This window comes from Rutidosis leptorrhynchoides, chromosome 2, assembly GCF_046630445.1.
Source record: "Rutidosis leptorrhynchoides isolate AG116_Rl617_1_P2 chromosome 2, CSIRO_AGI_Rlap_v1, whole genome shotgun sequence".
In the NCBI taxonomy this organism is placed as follows: Eukaryota; Viridiplantae; Streptophyta; class Magnoliopsida; order Asterales; family Asteraceae; genus Rutidosis; species Rutidosis leptorrhynchoides.
The window spans coordinates 189,098,896-189,116,446 of NC_092334.1; positions in this window are offsets into that span (position 1 = coordinate 189,098,896).

Sequence of the window (17,551 nt, forward strand, 5' to 3'; positions counted from 1 at the left end):
TCGAAGCATCGCAATAAATGACGAAATCATCACTGCCTTCAGGAAGTGATAAGATAGGTGCGGTGGTTAACTTCTTCTTTAAGGTTTGAAATGCAGATTCCTGTTCGGGTTCCCAGATGAACTTCTTCCCTTTGTGAGTCAGCGCGGTCAAAGGACGTGCAATCAGAGAGAATCCTTCAATAAATCTTCGGTAGTAACCGGCGAGACCTAAAAATTGGCGGATATGAGTCGGAGTAGTGGGGGTTTCCCACTTGCTGATGACTTCAATCTTGGTGGGATTAACTTTGATACCTTGATCACTCACAACGTGACCCAAAAATTGGACTTCCTTCAACCAAAATTCACACTTGGAGAATTTGGCGTAAAGTTGCTCTTGTCTCAAGAGTTCCAACACTAGATGAAGATGTTGCTCATGTTCTTCTTCGGTTTTAGAGTAGATGAGGATATCATCTATGAAGACGACAACGAACTAATCCAGGTATGGCTTGCAGACACGATTCATGATATCCATAAACACGGCAGGTGCATTGGTTAAACCGAATGGCATCACGAGAAACTCATAATGACCATAACGAGTCATGAATGCAGTCTTCATCACATCGCTCTCTTTCACCCTCAACTGGTGATAGCCGGATCGCAAATCGATCTTAGAGTAAACGCTCGATCCTTGTAGTTGATCAAAAAGAGCGTCAATTCGTGGTAGTGGATACCGATTCTTAATCATCAATTTGTTAAGTTCACGGTAGTCGATACACATACGGAAGAATCTATCCTTCTTCTTCACAAAAAAAACAGGTGCGCCCCAAGGCGAGAAACTTGGTTGGATAAATCTACGGTCTAGCAGTTCTTGTAATTGGCTTTTCAACTCTTGCATTTAGGAAGGTGCGACTCGATAAGGTGCGCAAGCTACAGGTGCAGCTCCTGACACTAGGTCGATCGGAAACGCTACTGCTCTTGGTGGCGGCAATCCAGGCAATTCCTCTGGAAAGACATCGGAAAATTTGTTCACAATTCGTACGTCATCCACGCTCTTCACCCCAGTTTCTAATGTTTTCACATGTGCCAAAACAGCAAGATGTCCTTTCTTCATGATCTTTTGCGCTTTTATGCAACTAATGAGATTCAGTTTCGAACTACATCTCTCTCCGTAAATAATCAGTGGCTCACCATTTCCGTATGGTATACGAAGAGCTTTATCTCCACAGATAATGTCAGCCCTTATCTTGGTCAACCAGTCCATACTGACAATAACATCAAAGCTTCCCAACTTAATGGTATCAAGTCAATCTCGAAATCCACACTAGCTATGTTGATAATGGCTCCTCGGCTAATATGGTCAACTTTCTCAAGTTTTCCATTGGCTACCTCTACAAGCATACTCTCCTTTAAAGGAACTAATGACCAATTTATCTTATCGCAAAAGTGTCTACATACATAACTCCTATCGGCACAAGTATCAAATAAGACAGAAGCTAATAGATTTTTGATAGTGAATATACCTATGACCAAGTCGGGGTTCTCACAGGCATCCCTTGCGTTTACATTGAAAGCTCGTCCACGTGGTGGTCTGCCATCCTTTCGCTTGTTGGGACACTCATTTTTGAAGTGGCCTGTTTGTTAGCATTCGTAACACTTTCTCGGTCCATTGGGGTTCGGCTTCCCAGTCATGGTGGTGATCTTGCAGTCCCTGCCAATATGCCCGGTCTTTTTGCATTTTTCACAAACAACGTTACAGTACCCGGTATGGTGCTTGTAGCATCTCTTGCACTGTGGCAGACTGCCCTTGTAATTGGGGTTCGAGTTGGTATTCGGATTGGGGTTCCCACCATTGTTGTTTCCTTTGAAACCCTTATGTCGCTTCACTGGGTTTTGATCATAGGCTCTACCCTTGTTGTTATCCCACTTTCGCTTATCACTACTACCCGCTTCGGATTTTGCCTTTTCCGGTTCATCGATGATGATTTGGTTCATTAAGGTATGCGTCATGCGCATTGCTTCCAGGACATTGGGTGGCTTAGACGAGGTGACATTTCCCTTAATGGACTTAGGAAGTCCCCACAAGTACCTTTTCATACGCTTAAACTCCGGGGTAACCATGGTAGGACACATCAGGGCTAATTCTAGATACCTACGTTTGTAACCATCGAGGTCATTTCCCATAACCGTCAACTGCATAAACTCAATCTCCATCTTCTGGATCTCGATCCTAGGGCAATATTCTTCAATCATGGCCCCTTTGAATTCCTCCCATGGCGTAGCATACGCCTCATTAATACCCTTTGCTTGAGCCAATGTGTTCCACCAAGTTAGTGCTCCGTCTAACAGCGTACATGAAGCATACTTGATTTTGTTCGCCTCTGAGTAGTTACTAACTCGAAACACAGATTCTAATTTCTCAAACCACCTAGTGAGACCAACTGGCCCCTCAGTTCCACTAAAGTTGTGGGGCTTGCAGCTTTGAAACTCTTTGTATGTACACCCATTACGAATGGGCTGGATAACTGGTGGCGGTGGAGCTTGGGGGTTCATTTCCGCTAAAGCTGCGGCGACTCGTTCATTGATCATTTCCTCGATTTAGGCTACGGTGGGTGTTGATCTTCCGTTGGCCATGATGTTCTAAACAAAAATTTTGACTCAAGTCAAAATCTATCATTCAAATAGTAATAATACAGTATATGGTAACCAGCATGGAATCAACACAACACATGCTAATTAAGTAACGCAAATAGATTCAGATACCACAAAGTCATCATAGAGTAATGTAAATAGAACATCGTGCAAGAATTAAACAACACAAAGTTCCATTCATTAATAATAAGTTGCATACATCAGCATAGGTTCGGACAATACATAAGTAAAAACATAAAACTACAAATGAGATTACATAATGAAATCTAATACAAAAGCCATATGGTGATGGTGGGTGCAGGATATCCATTACGTGGGACATCTGGTCCTCGAACTCAGCTACCCGAGCACGGAGGATCTCCACCTCTCTCGTCAGTTCCTCGACATAGGGAGATGGTGGGGCAGGCGGTGCAGTCGGTACGGGTGCTGCTGGTGGAGCTGGTGGTGTAGACGGTCCGGCTCCAGAAGTAGAGGCTGCAAAGCGGTAAGGCTTACGGATGAAGGGATCAGTAGGATGCGGCACAAGCCGCTTTCGTGAGGTAACCATACGACGCCGACCATGAGCGTCAACGAATGGTCGACCTCCATTAATCCCTGGAATGACGGTACCATCGAAACGGTACCGCTTCTTCGGTGGGGTGGAGGGTGGCTGTACAGGTGCATCGTCAGGGTCCTCATCTGAATCCTCGTCACTAGAGTCGTCAGAGGATGAGTCGTCGGATGAAGAATCGGCGGATGATGTGAAATGTCCCGTTCTTATTGATTAAAAACGTTCCATATTAATTGATTTCGTTGCGAGGTTTTGACCTCTATATGAGACGTTTTTCAAAGACTGCATTCATTTTAAAACAAACCATAACCTTTATTTCAGCAATAAAGGTTTAAAAAGCTTTACGTAGATTATCAAATAATGATAATCTAAAATATCCTGTTTACACACGACCATTACATAATGGTTTACAATACAAATATGTTACAACAAAATAAGTTTCTTGAATGCAGTTTTTACACAATATCATACAAGCATGGACTCCAAATCTCGTCCTTATTTAAGTATGCGACAGCGGAAGCTCTTAATAATCACCTGAGAATAAACATTCTTAAAACGTCAACAAAAATGTTGGTGAGTTATAGGTTTAACCTATATATATCAAATCATAATAATAGACCACAAGATTTCATATTTCAATACACACCCCATACATAGAGATAAAAATCATTCATATGGTGAACACCTGGTAACCGACATTAACAAGATGCATATATAAGAATATCCCCATCATTCCGGGACACCCTTCGGATATGATATAAATTTCGAAGTACTAAAGCATCCGGTACTTTGGATGGGGTTTGTTAGGCCCAATAGATCTATCTTTAGGATTCGCGTCAATTAGGGTGTCTGTTCCCTAATTCTTAGATTACCAGACTTAATAAAAAGGGGCATATTCGATTTCGATAATTCAACCATAGAATGTAGTTTCACGTACTTGTGTCTATTTTGTAAATCATTTATAAAACCTGCATGCATTCTCATCCCAAAAATATTAGATTTTAAAAGTGGGACTATAACTCACTTTCACAGATTTTTACTTCGTCGGGAAGTAAGACTTGGCCACTGGTTGATTCACGAACCTATAACAATATATACATATATATCAAAGTATGTTCAAAATATATTTACAACACTTTTAATATATTTTGATGTTTTAAGTTTATTAAGTCAGCTGTCCTCGTTAGTAACCTACAACTAGTTGTCCACAGTTAGATGTACAGAAATAAATCGATAAATATTATCTTGAATCAATCCACGACCCAGTGTATACGTATCTCAGTATTGATCACAACTCAAACTATATATATTTTGGAATCAACCTCAACCCTGTATAGCTAACTCCAACATTCACATATAGAGTGTCTATGGTTGTTCCGAAATATATATAGATGTGTCGACATGATAGGTCGAAACATTGTATACGTGTCTATGGTATCTCAAGATTACATAATATACAATACAATTTTATTAAGTTATGGTTGGAATAGATTTGTTACAAATTTTCACGTAGCTAAAATGAGAAAAATTATCCAATCTTGTTTTACCCATAACTTCTTCATTTTAAATCCGTTTTGAGTGAATCAAATTGCTATGGTTTCATATTGAACTCTATTTTATGAATCTAAACAGAAAAAGTATAGGTTTATAGTCGGAAAAATAAGTTACAAGTCGTTTTTGTAAAGCTAGTCATTTCAGTCGAAAGAACGACGTCTAGATGACCATTTTAGAAAACATACTTCCACTTTGAGTTTAACCATAATTTTTGGATATAGTTTCATGTTCATAATAAAAATCATTTTCTCAGAATAACAACTTTTAAATCAAAGTTTATCATAGTTTTTAATTAACTAACCCAAAACAGCCCGCGGTGTTACTACGACGGCGTAAATCCGGTTTTACGGTGTTTTTCGTGTCTCCAGGTTTTACATCCTTAAGTTAGCATATCATATAGATATATAACATGTGTTTAGTTGATTTTAAAAGTCAAGTTAGAAGGATTAACTTTTGTTTGCGAACAAGTTTAGAATTAACTAAACTATGTTCTAGTGATTACAAGTTTAAACCTTCGAATAAGATAGCTTTATATGTATGAATTGAATGATGTTATGAACATCATTACTACCTTAAGTTCCTTGGATAAACCTACTGGAAAAGTGAAAAATGGATCTAGCTTCAACGGATCCTTGGATGGCTCGAAGTTCTTGAAGCAGAATCATGACACGAAAACAAGTTCAAGTAAGATCATCACTTGAAATAAGATTGTTATAGTTATAGAAATTGAACCAAAGTTTGAATATGATTATTAACTTGTATTAGAATGATAACCTACTGTAAGAAACAAAGATTTCTTGAGGTTGGATGATCTCCTTACAAGATTGGAAGTGAGCTAGCAAACTTGAAAGTATTCTTGATTTTATGTAACTAGAACTTGTAGAATAAATGAAGAACACTTAGAACTTGAAGATAGAACTTGAGAGAGATCAATTATATGAAGAAAATTGAAGAATGAAAGTGTTTGTAGGTGTTTTTGGTCGTTGGTGTATGGATTAGATATAAAGGATATGTAATTTTGTTTTCATGTAAATAAGTCATGAATGATTACTCATATTTTTGTAATTTTATGAGATATTTCATGCTAGTTGCCAAATGATGGTTCCCACATGTGTTAGGTGACTCACATGGGCTGCTAAGAGCTGATCATTGGAGTGTATATACCAAGAGTACATACATCTAAAAGCTGTGTATTGTACGAGTACGAATACGGGTGCATACGAGTAGAATTGTTGATGAAACTGAACGAGGATGTAATTGTAAGCATTTTTGTTAAGTAGAAGTATTTTGATAAGTGTATTGAAGTCTTTCAAAAGTGTATAAATACATATTAAAACACTACATGCATATACATTTTAACTGAGTCGTTAAGTCATCGTTAGTCGTTACATGTAAGTGTTGTTTTGAAACCTTTAGGTTAACGATCTTGTTAAATGTTGTTAACCCAATGTTTATAATATCAAATGAGATTTTAAATTATTATATTATCATGATATTATCATGTATGAATATCTCTTAATATGATATATATACATTAAATGTCTTTACAACGATAATCGTTACATATATGTTTCGTTTAAAAATCATTAAGTTAGTAGTCTTGTTTTTACATATGTAGTTCATTGTTAATATACTTAATGATATGTTTACTTATCATAGTATCATGTTAACTATATATATATCCATATATATGTCATCATATAGTTTTTACAAGTTTTAACGTTCGTGAATCACCGGTCAACTTGGGTGGTCAATTGTCTATATGAAACATATTTCAATTAATCAAGTCTTAACAAGTTTGATTGCTTAACATGTTGGAAACATTTAATCATGTAAATATCAATCTCAATTAATATATATAAACATCGAAAAGTTCGGGTCACTACAGTACCTACCCGTTAAATAAATTTCGTCCCGAAATTTTAAACAGTTGAAGGTGTTGACGAATCTTCTAGAAATAGATGTGGGTATTTCTTCTTCATCTGATCTTCACGCTCCCAGGTGAACTCGGGTCCTCTACGAGCATTCCATCGAACCTTAACAATTGGTATCTTGTTTTGCTTAAGTCTTTTAACCTCACGATCCATTATTTCGACGGGTTCTTCGATGAATTGAAGTTTTTCGTTGATTTGGATTTCATCTAACGGAATAGTGAGATCTTCTTTAGCAAAACATTTCTTCAAATTCGAGACGTGGAAAGTGTTATGTACAGCCGCGAGTTGTTGAGGTAACTCAAGTCGGTAAGCTACTGGTCCGACACGATCAATAATCTTGAATGGTCCAATATACCTTGGATTTAATTTCCCTCGTTTACCAAATCGAACAACGCCTTTCCAAGGTGCAACTTTAAGCATGACCATCGCTCCAATTTCAAATTCTATATCTTTTCTTTTAATGTCAGCGTAGCTCTTTTGTCGACTTTGGGCGGTTTTCAACCGTTGTTGAATTTGGATGATCTTCTCGGTAGTTTCTTGTATAATCTCCGGACCCGTAATCTGTCTATCCCCCACTTCACTCCAACAAATCGGAGACCTGCACTTTCTACCATAAAGTGCTTCAAACGGCGCCATCTCAATGCTTGAATGGTAGCTGTTGTTGTAGGAAAATTCTGCTAACGGTAGATGTCGATCCCAACTGTTTCCGAAATCAATAACACATGCTCGTAGCATGTCTTCAAGCGTTTGTATCGTCCTTTCGCTCTGCCCATCAGTTTGTGGATGATAGGCAGTACTCATGTCTAGACGAGTTCCTAATGCTTGCTGTAATGTCTGCCAGAATCTTGAAATAAATCTACCATCCCTATCAGAGATAATAGAGATTGGTATTCCATGTCTGGAGACGACTTCCTTCAAATACAGTCGTGCTAACTTCTCCATCTTGTCATCTTCTCTTATTGGCAGGAAGTGTGCTGATTTGGTGAGACGATCAACTAATACCCAAATAGTATCAAAACCACTTGCAGTCCTTGGCAATTTAGTGATGAAATCCATGGTAATGTTTTCCCATTTCCATTCCGGGATTTCGGGTTGTTGAAGTAGACCTGATGGTTTCTGATGCTCAGCTTTGACCTTAGAACACGTCAAACATTCTCCTACATATTTAGCAACATCGGCTTTCATACCCGGCCACCAAAAATGTTTCTTGAGATCCTTGTACATCTTCCCCGTTCCAGGATGTATTGAGTATCTGGTTTTATGAGCTTCTCTAAGTACCATTTCTCTCATATCTCCAAATTTTGGTACCCAAATCCTTTCAGCCCTATACCGGGTTCCATCTTCCCGAATATTAAGATGCTTCTCCGATCCCTTGGGTATTTCATCCTTTAAATTTCCCTCTTTTAAAACTCCTTGTTGCGCCTCCTTTATTTGAGTAGTAAGGTTATTATGAATCATTATATTCATAGATTTTACTCGAATGGGTTCTCTGTCCTTCCTGCTCAAGGCATCGGCTACCACATTTGCCTTCCCCGGGTGGTAACGAATCTCAAAGTCGTAATCATTCAACAATTCAATCCACCTACGCTGCCTCATATTCAGTTGTTTCTGATTAAATATGTGTTGAAGACTTTTGTGGTCGGTATATATAATACTTTTGACCCCATATAAGTAGTGCCTCCAAGTCTTTAATGCAAAAACAACTGCGCCTAATTCCAAATCATGCGTCGTATAATTTTGTTCGTGAATCTTCAATTGTCTAGACGCATAAGCAATCACCTTCGTTCGTTGCATTAATACACAACCGAGACCTTGCTTTGATGCGTCACAATAAATCACAAAATCATCATTTCCTTCAGGCAATGACAATATAGGAGCCGTAGTTAGCTTTTTCTTCAATAACTGAAACGCTTTCTCTTGTTCATCATTCCATTCAAATTTCTTCCCTTTATGCGTTAATGCAGTCAAGGGTTTTGCTATTCTTGAAAAGTCTTGGATGAACCTTCTGTAGTAACCAGCTAGTCCTAAAAACTGGCGTATATGTTTCGGAGTTTTCGGGGTTTCCCACTTTTCAACAGTTTCTATCTTTGCCGGATCCACCTTAATACCTTCTTTGTTCACTATGTGACCGAGAAATTGAACTTCTTCCAACCAAAATGCACACTTTGAAAACTTAGCATACAATTCTTCCTTCCTCAATACTTCTAACACCTTTCTCAAATGTTCACCGTGTTCTTGGTCATTCTTTGAGTAAATAAGTATGTCATCAATGAAAACAATGACAAACTTGTCAAGGTATGGTCCACACACTCGGTTCATAAGGTCCATGAACACAGCTGGTGCATTAGTTAAACCAAACGGCATGACCATAAACTCGTAATGACAGTAACGTGTTCTGAAAGCAGTCTTTGGAATATCATCTTCTTTCACCCGCATTTGATGATACCCGGAACGTAAGTCAATCTTTGAATAAACAGACGAGCCTTGTAGTTGATCAAATAAGTCGTTGATTCTCGGTAGTGGGTAGCGGTTCTTGATGGTAAGTTTGTTTAACTCTCGGTAGTCGATACACAACCTGAATGTACCATCTTTCTTCTTAACAAACAAAACAGGAGCTCCCCACGGTGATGTGCTTGGTCGAATGAAACCACGCTCTAAAAGTTCTTGTAATTGGCTTTGCAGTTCTTTCATCTCGCTGGGTGCGAGTCTGTAAGGAGCACGAGCTATTGGTGCAGCTCCTGGTACAAGATCTATTTGAAATTCAACGGATCGATGTGGGGGTAATCCCGGTAATTCTTTCGGAAATACATCGGGAAATTCTTTTGCGACGGGAACATCATTGATGCTCTTTTCTTCAGTTTGTACTTTCTCGACGTGTGCTAGAACAGCATAGCAACCTTTTCTTATTAGTTTTTGTGCCTTCAAATTACTAATAAGATGTAGCTTCGTGTTGCCCTTTTCTCCGTACACCATTAAGGGTTTTCCTTTTTCTCGTATAATGCGAATTGCATTTTTGTAACAAACGATCTCTGCTTTCACTTCTTTCAACCAGTCCTTACCGATTATCACATCAAAACTCCCTAACTCTACTGGTATCAAGTCAATCTTAAATGTTTCGCTAACCAGTTTAATTTCTCGATTCCGACATATATTATCTGCTGAAATTAATTTACCATTTGCTAATTCGAGTAAAAATTTACTATCTAAAGGCGTCAATGGACAACTTAATTTAGCACAAAAATCTCTACTCATATAGCTTCTATCCGCACCCGAATCAAATAAAACGTAAGCAGATTTATTGTCAATAAGAAACGTACCCGTAACAAGCTCCGGGTCTTCCTGTGCCTCTGCCGCATTAATATTGAAAACTCTTCCGCGGCCTTGTCCATTCGTGTTCTCCTGGTTCGGGCAATTTCTAATAATGTGGTCCGGTTTTCCACATTTATAACAAACTACATTGGCATAACTTGCTCCGACACTACTTGCTCCACCATTACTCGTTCCGACACCATTTGTTCCTTTCGTTCTATTAACCCCTGGTCCGTAGACCTCACACTTCGCCGCGCTATGACCATTTCTTTTACACTTATTGCAAAATTTGGTGCAGAACCCCGAGTGATACTTTTCACACCTTTGGCATAGCTGCTTCTGATTGTTGTTGTTGTTGCGGTTATTATTGTTGTTGGGATGATTGTTGTAGTTGCTGTTGTTGTTGTTGTTGTTGTTGTTGGGCCGCTTGTTGTAGTTGCGATTGATGTTGCGATTGTTGGGATAATTGTTGCGATTATTGTTGTAATTGCTGTTGTTGTTATATTGGTGATTCTTATCACCGTTTTCCTCCCACTTTCTTTTGACTTGCTTCACATTGGCGTCTTCAGCAGTCTGTTCTTTAATTCTTTCTTCAATCTGGTTCACTAGTTTGTGAGCCATCCTACATGCCTGTTGTATGGAGGCGGGCTCGTGTGAACTTATATCTTCTTGGATTCTTTCCGGTAATCCTTTCACAAACGCGTCGATCTTCTCTTCCTCATCTTCGAACGCTCCCGGACACAATAGGCACAATTCTGTGAATCGTCTTTCATACGTGGTAATATCAAATCCTTGGGTTCGTAACCCTCTAAGTTCTGTCTTGAGCTTATTGACCTCGGTTCTGGGACGGTACTTCTCATTCATCAAGTGCTTGAATGCTGACCACGGTAGTGCGTACGCATCATCTTGTCCCACTTGCTCTAGATAGGTATTCCACCATGTTAACGCAGAACCTGTGAAGGTATGCGTAGCGTACTTCACTTTGTCCTCTTCAGTACACTTACTTATGGCAAACACCGATTCGATCTTCTCGGTCCACCGTTTCAATCCGATCGGTCCTTCGGTTCCATCAAATTCCAAAGGTTTGCAGGCAGTGAATTCTTTGTAGGTGCATCCTACACGATTTCCTGTACTGCTAGATCCAAGGTTATTGTTGGTATGTAGCGCAGCCTGTACTGCGGCTATGTTTGAAGCTAGAAAAGTACGGAATTCCTCTTCATTCATATTCACGGTGTGTCGAGTAGTCGGTGCCATTTCCTTCAAAATAGTCAAATGGAACAAGTTAATCATACAGAATATTAAGAGTAGTTAATAGTATTTCGTAGCATAATATGAACTCATTTATAAAAGCTTTTTCTTCATATTAGCGTTTTATAAGTTTAAATTCGGGTAGTACCTACCCGTTAAGTTCATACTTAGTAGCTAATATACAATTCAACTACTACAATTCTATATGAAAAACTGATTATAATAATATTTCGTGTTCAAACTTTTATACAATATTTTACAAACTTACAATACCGCTTATTTTACATAAAGCATGAAATATAGCACACAATAACTTTGATACAAGATAGTTGTGAAGATAATTCTAGCTAGTACACAAGTCGTTCAGCAAAGGCAATAAAGACACGTAATTCATACGTCCAGAAACAAGTCATGCATTCTGGTTTTACTAGGACTACTTCCCATCCTTGGTCTTGTGGAACATAACCGTTATGGCAGTTGATAAGACAGCGTGTTGTAACGTCGTCAAAGGGACGAGGGTTACGTAATGTCCAACAGTCCCGTAACAATCTAAAAACCTCATTTCTTACCCCAATTACCGACTCCGTCACTTGTGGGAACGTTTTGTTTAATAGTTGTAGCCCGATGTTCTTGTTCTCACTTTGGTGAGAAGCGAACATTACTAATCCGTAAGCATAACATGCTTCTTTATGTTGCATGTTAGCCGCTTTTTCTAAATCACGAAGTCCAATATTCGGATATATTGAGTCAAAATAATTTCTTAACCCATTGCGTAAAATAGCATTTGGGTTCCCCGCGATATATGCGTCAAAGTAATCACATCGTAACTTATGGATTTCCCAATGTGATATCCCCCATCTTTCGAATGAAATCCTTTTATAAACCAAGGCATTCTTGGAACGTTCTTCGAATGTCTTACAAACTGATCTCGCCTTAAATAGTTGTGCCGAAGAATTCTGACTGACTCTAGACAAGATTTCATCAATCATGTCTCCGGGTAGGTCTCTTAAAATATTGGGTTGTCTATCCATTTTGTGTTTTTATACTGTAAAATAGACAAGAGTTAGATTCATAAAAAAAAATACTTATTAATACAAGCAATTTTTTTACATATATCATAAAGCATAAGCACACTATATTACATATATTACACCACACGAATACAGCTATCTTATTCCGACTCGCTTGTTTCTTCTTCTTCGGTTTTGGTTCGTTTTGGCAAGTTTCTAGGGATATATGATGTTCCCCTAATACGAGCCGTCGTTATCCACATTGGTTTAGAAAAACCTGGTGGTTTAGAGGTTCCCGGGTCATTGTTACAACTTAAGGACTTCGGGGGTTGACGATACATATAAAGTTCATCGGGGTTGGAATTAGATTTCTCTATTTTTATGCCCTTTCCCTTATTATTTTCTTTTGCCTTTTTAAATTCAGTTGGGGTAATTTCTATAACATCATCGGAATTCTCGTCGGAATCCGATTCATCGGAGAATTGGTAATCCTCCCAATATTTTGCTTCCTTGGCGGAAACACCATTGACCATAATTAACCTTGGTCGGTTGGTTGAGGATTTTCTTTTACTTAACCGTTTTATTATTTCCCCCACCGGTTCTATTTCTTCATCCGGTTCCGATTCTTCTTCCGGTTCCGATTCTTCTTCTGGTTCCGACTCTTCTTCCGGTTCCTCTTCGGGAACTTGTGAATCAGTCCACGAATCATTCCAATTTACATTTGACTCTGCATTATTATTAGGTGAGTCAATGGGACTTGTTCTAGAGGTAGACATCTATCACATAATATCAAACGCGTTAAGAGATTAATATATCACATAATATTCACATGTTAAAAATATATAGTTTCCAACAAAATTTGTTAAGCAATCATTTTTCAAGTAAACACGGTCGAAGTCCAGACTCACTAATGCATCCTAACAAACTCGATAAGACACGCTAATGCAAAATTCTGGTTCTCTAAGACCAACGCTCGGATACCAACTGAAATGTCCCGTTCTTATTGATTAAAAACGTTCCATATTAATTGATTTCGTTGCGAGGTTTTGACCTCTATATGAGACGTTTTTCAAAGACTGCATTCATTTTAAAACAAACCATAACCTTTATTTCAGCAATAAAGGTTTAAAAAGATTTACGTAGATTATCAAATAATGATAATCTAAAATATCCTGTTTACACACGACCATTACATAATGGTTTACAATACAAATATGTTACAACAAAATAAGTTTCTTGAATGCAGTTTTTACACAATATCATACAAGCATGGACTCCAAATCTCGTCCTTATTTAAGTATGCGACAGCGGAAGCTCTTAATAATCACCTGAGAATAAACATGCTTAAAACGTCAACAAAAATGTTGGTGAGTTATAGGTTTAACCTATATATATCAAATCATAATAATAGACCACAAGATTTCATATTTCAATACACACCCCATACATAGAGATAAAAATCATTCATATGGTGAATACCTGGTAACCGACATTAACAAGATGCATATATAAGAATATCCCCATCATTCCGGGACACCCTTCGGATATGATATAAATTTCGAAGTACTAAAGCATCCGGTACTTTGGATGGGGTTTGTTAGGCCCAATAGATCTATCTTTAGGATTCGCGTCAATTAGGGTGTCTGTTCCCTAATTCTTAGATTACCAGACTTAATAAAAAGGGGCATATTCGATTTCGATAATTCAACCATAGAATGTAGTTTCACGTACTTGTGTCTATTTTGTAAATCATTTATAAAACCTGCATGTATTCTCATCCCAAAAATATTAGATTTTAAAAGTGGGACTATAACTCACTTTCACAGATTTTTACTTCGTCGGGAAGTAAGACTTGGCCACTGGTTGATTCACGAACCTATAACAATATATACATATATATCAAAGTATGTTCAAAATATATTTACAACACTTTTAATATATTTTGATGTTTTAAGTTTATTAAGTCAGCTGTCCTCGTTAGTAACCTACAACTAGTTGTCCACAGTTAGATGTACAGAAATAAATCGATAAATATTATCTTGAATCAATCCACGACCCAGTGTATACGTATCTCAGTATTGATCACAACTCAAACTATATATATTTTGGAATCAACCTCAACCCTGTATAGCTAACTCCAACATTCACATATAGAGTGTCTATGGTTGTTCCGAAATATATATAGATGTGTCGACATGATAGGTCGAAACATTGTATACGTGTCTATGGTATCTCAAGATTACATAATATACAATACAAGTTGATTAAGTTATGGTTGGAATAGATTTGTTACCAATTTTCACGTAGCTAAAATGAGAAAAATTATCCAATCTTGTTTTACCCATAACTTCTTCATTTTAAATCCGTTTTGAGTGAATCAAATTGCTATGGTTTCATATTGAACTCTATTTTATGAATCTAAACAGAAAAAGTATAGGTTTATAGTCGGAAAAATAAGTTACAAGTCGTTTTTGTAAAGGTAGTCATTTCAGTCGAAAGAACGACGTCTAGATGACCATTTTAGAATACATACTTCCACTTTGAGTTTAACCATAATTTTTGGATATAGTTTCATGTTCATAATAAAAATCATTTTCTCAGAATAACAACTTTTAAATCAAAGTTTATCATAGTTTTTAATTAACTAACCCAAAACAGCCCGCGGTGTTACTACGACGGCGTAAATCCGGTTTTACGGTGTTTTTCGTGTCTCCAGGTTTTAAATCATTAAGTTAGCATATCATATAGATATATAACATGTGTTTAGTTGATTTTAAAAGTCAAGTTAGAAGGATTAACTTTTGTTTGCGAACAAGTTTAGAATTAACTAAACTATGTTCTAGTGATTACAAGTTTAAACCTTCGAATAAGATAGCTTTATATGTATGAATTGAATGATGTTATGAACATCATTACTACCTTAAGTTCCTTGGATAAACCTACTGGAAAAGTGAAAAATGGATCTAGCTTCAACGGATCCTTGGATGGCTCGAAGTTCTTGAAGCAGAATCATGACACGAAAACAAGTTCAAGTAAGATCATCACTTGAAATAAGATTGTTATAGTTATAAAAATTGAACCAAAGTTTGAATATGATTATTACCTTGTATTAGAATGATAACCTACTGTAAGAAACAAAGATTTCTTGAGGTTGGATGATCACCTTACAAGATTGGAAGTGAGCTAGCAAACTTGAAAGTATTCTTGATTTTATGTAACTAGAACTTGTAGAATAAATGAAGAACACTTAGAACTTGAAGATAGAACTTGAGAGAGATCAATTAGATGAAGAAAATTGAAGAATGAAAGTGTTTGTAGGTGTTTTTGGTCTTTGGTGTATGGATTAGATATAAAGGATACGTAATTTTGTTTTCATGTAAATAAGTCATGAATGATTACTCATATTTTTGTAATTTTATGCGATATTTCATGCTAGTTGCCAAATGATGGTTCCCACATGTGTTAGGTGACTCACATGGGCTGCTAAGAGCTGATCATTGGAGTGTATATACCAAGAGTACATACATCTAAAAGCTGTGTATTGTACGAGTACGAATACGGGTGCATACGAGTAGAATTGTTGATGAAACTGAACGAGGATGTAATTGTAAGCATTTTTGTTAAGTAGAAGTATTTTGATAAGTGTATTGAAGTCTTTCAAAAGTGTATAAATACATATTAAAACACTACATGTATATACATTTTAACTGAGTCGTTAAGTCATCGTTAGTCGTTACATGTAAGTGTTGTTTTGAAACCTTTAGGTTAACGATCTTGTTAAATGTTGTTAACCCAATGTTTATAATATCAAATGAGATTTTAAATTATTATATTATCATGATATTATCATGTATGAATATCTCTTAATATGATATATATACATTAAATGTCTTTACAACGATAATCGTTACATATATGTTTCGTTTAAAAATCATTAAGTTAGTAGTCTTGTTTTTACATATGTAGTTCATTGTTAATATACTTAATGATATGTTTACTTATCATAGTATCATGTTAACTATATATATATCCATATATATGTCATCATATAGTTTTTACTAGTTTTAACGTTCGTGAATCACCGGTCAACTTGGGTGGTCAATTGTCTATATGAAACATATTTTAATTAATCAAGTCTTAACAAGTTTGATTGCTTAACATGTTGGAAACATTTAATCATGTAAATATCAATCTCAATTAATATATATAAACATGGAAAAGTTCGGGTCACTACATGATGGGTCGTCTAAATCGGCTGGGGGTGGCTGCACGGGTGGCTCTCCTCGGGCGGCCATCATCTGTCGGTATCTGCTGGGTCCGATCGGCACGAGATGTCCATCAGGAAGGCGTCGACACCAATGGTTATGCTCATTATGGACTGCACCTTCCCCAAGTTCCGCGGGAATCACAGCACCACCGGGATGGTGCTGTGGCTCCGGAGGTCCTCGGGCAAGTGGAGCTGGAATCTCCGGTGGGTCCTCGGCTCCGTCTAAGGTAATCACTGGACCGGGTGCATGGCTACTAGCTCCAGAGGATGAAGCGCATGAGTCACTGGAGGGTGTCGACGACGGGATCTGAGACTCTAAAATGATGACAGGTGGAATATCCGACATCTGAACAAGGAAAAATAACCTTTTCCATGTCAGTAAGTCATAAAGCAAGCACGTATTAGGCAAAGTAACTACGACAGTCTAGATCATGTATAGCAGTAAGTAGCATGGCAATAATGACAAGTATCATGCAATCGAAAACAGGTAATAGCATGCAAAAGTGAAAGCAAGTAACGATATACGGCATATAGCATTAAAAGTAAGCAGCAGCATGCAACAAATTCCGCAGAAACAAGTAAACTAGCAAGTTGTAGATTAGTCCTATTTGTGAATCCTACTCGGTCGGGTCTTGACTCACTAATGCAACCTAATTCCCTACAACCAATGCTCTGATTCCAAATGTGATGCCCCGTACAAAACCATCGTGTACGAATCATCAACAACAGGATCATTACAAGGTCAAATACTATATGCGGTTTCAAAAGAAGTTTGCATTCGTGAATAAAGGTGATGTCTTAACCAACATCAAATGTCATACAACAAAAGTATGCTTCAATGAACAGAAGCAATTAGTAATAGTACGTGACCCAATGGTCGTTACAAATCATTGTTTCAAAAGGTAACATAGTTTGAATGCAAATAAAACGTTTAATGCGGTGACAACTCTAACAAGCGTAGCGGGTATCTACAAAGCATGACTGGTACAGCGGAAGCAAGCAAACCTTAAGCACCTGAGAAAAACATGCTTAAAACATCAACACAAAGGTT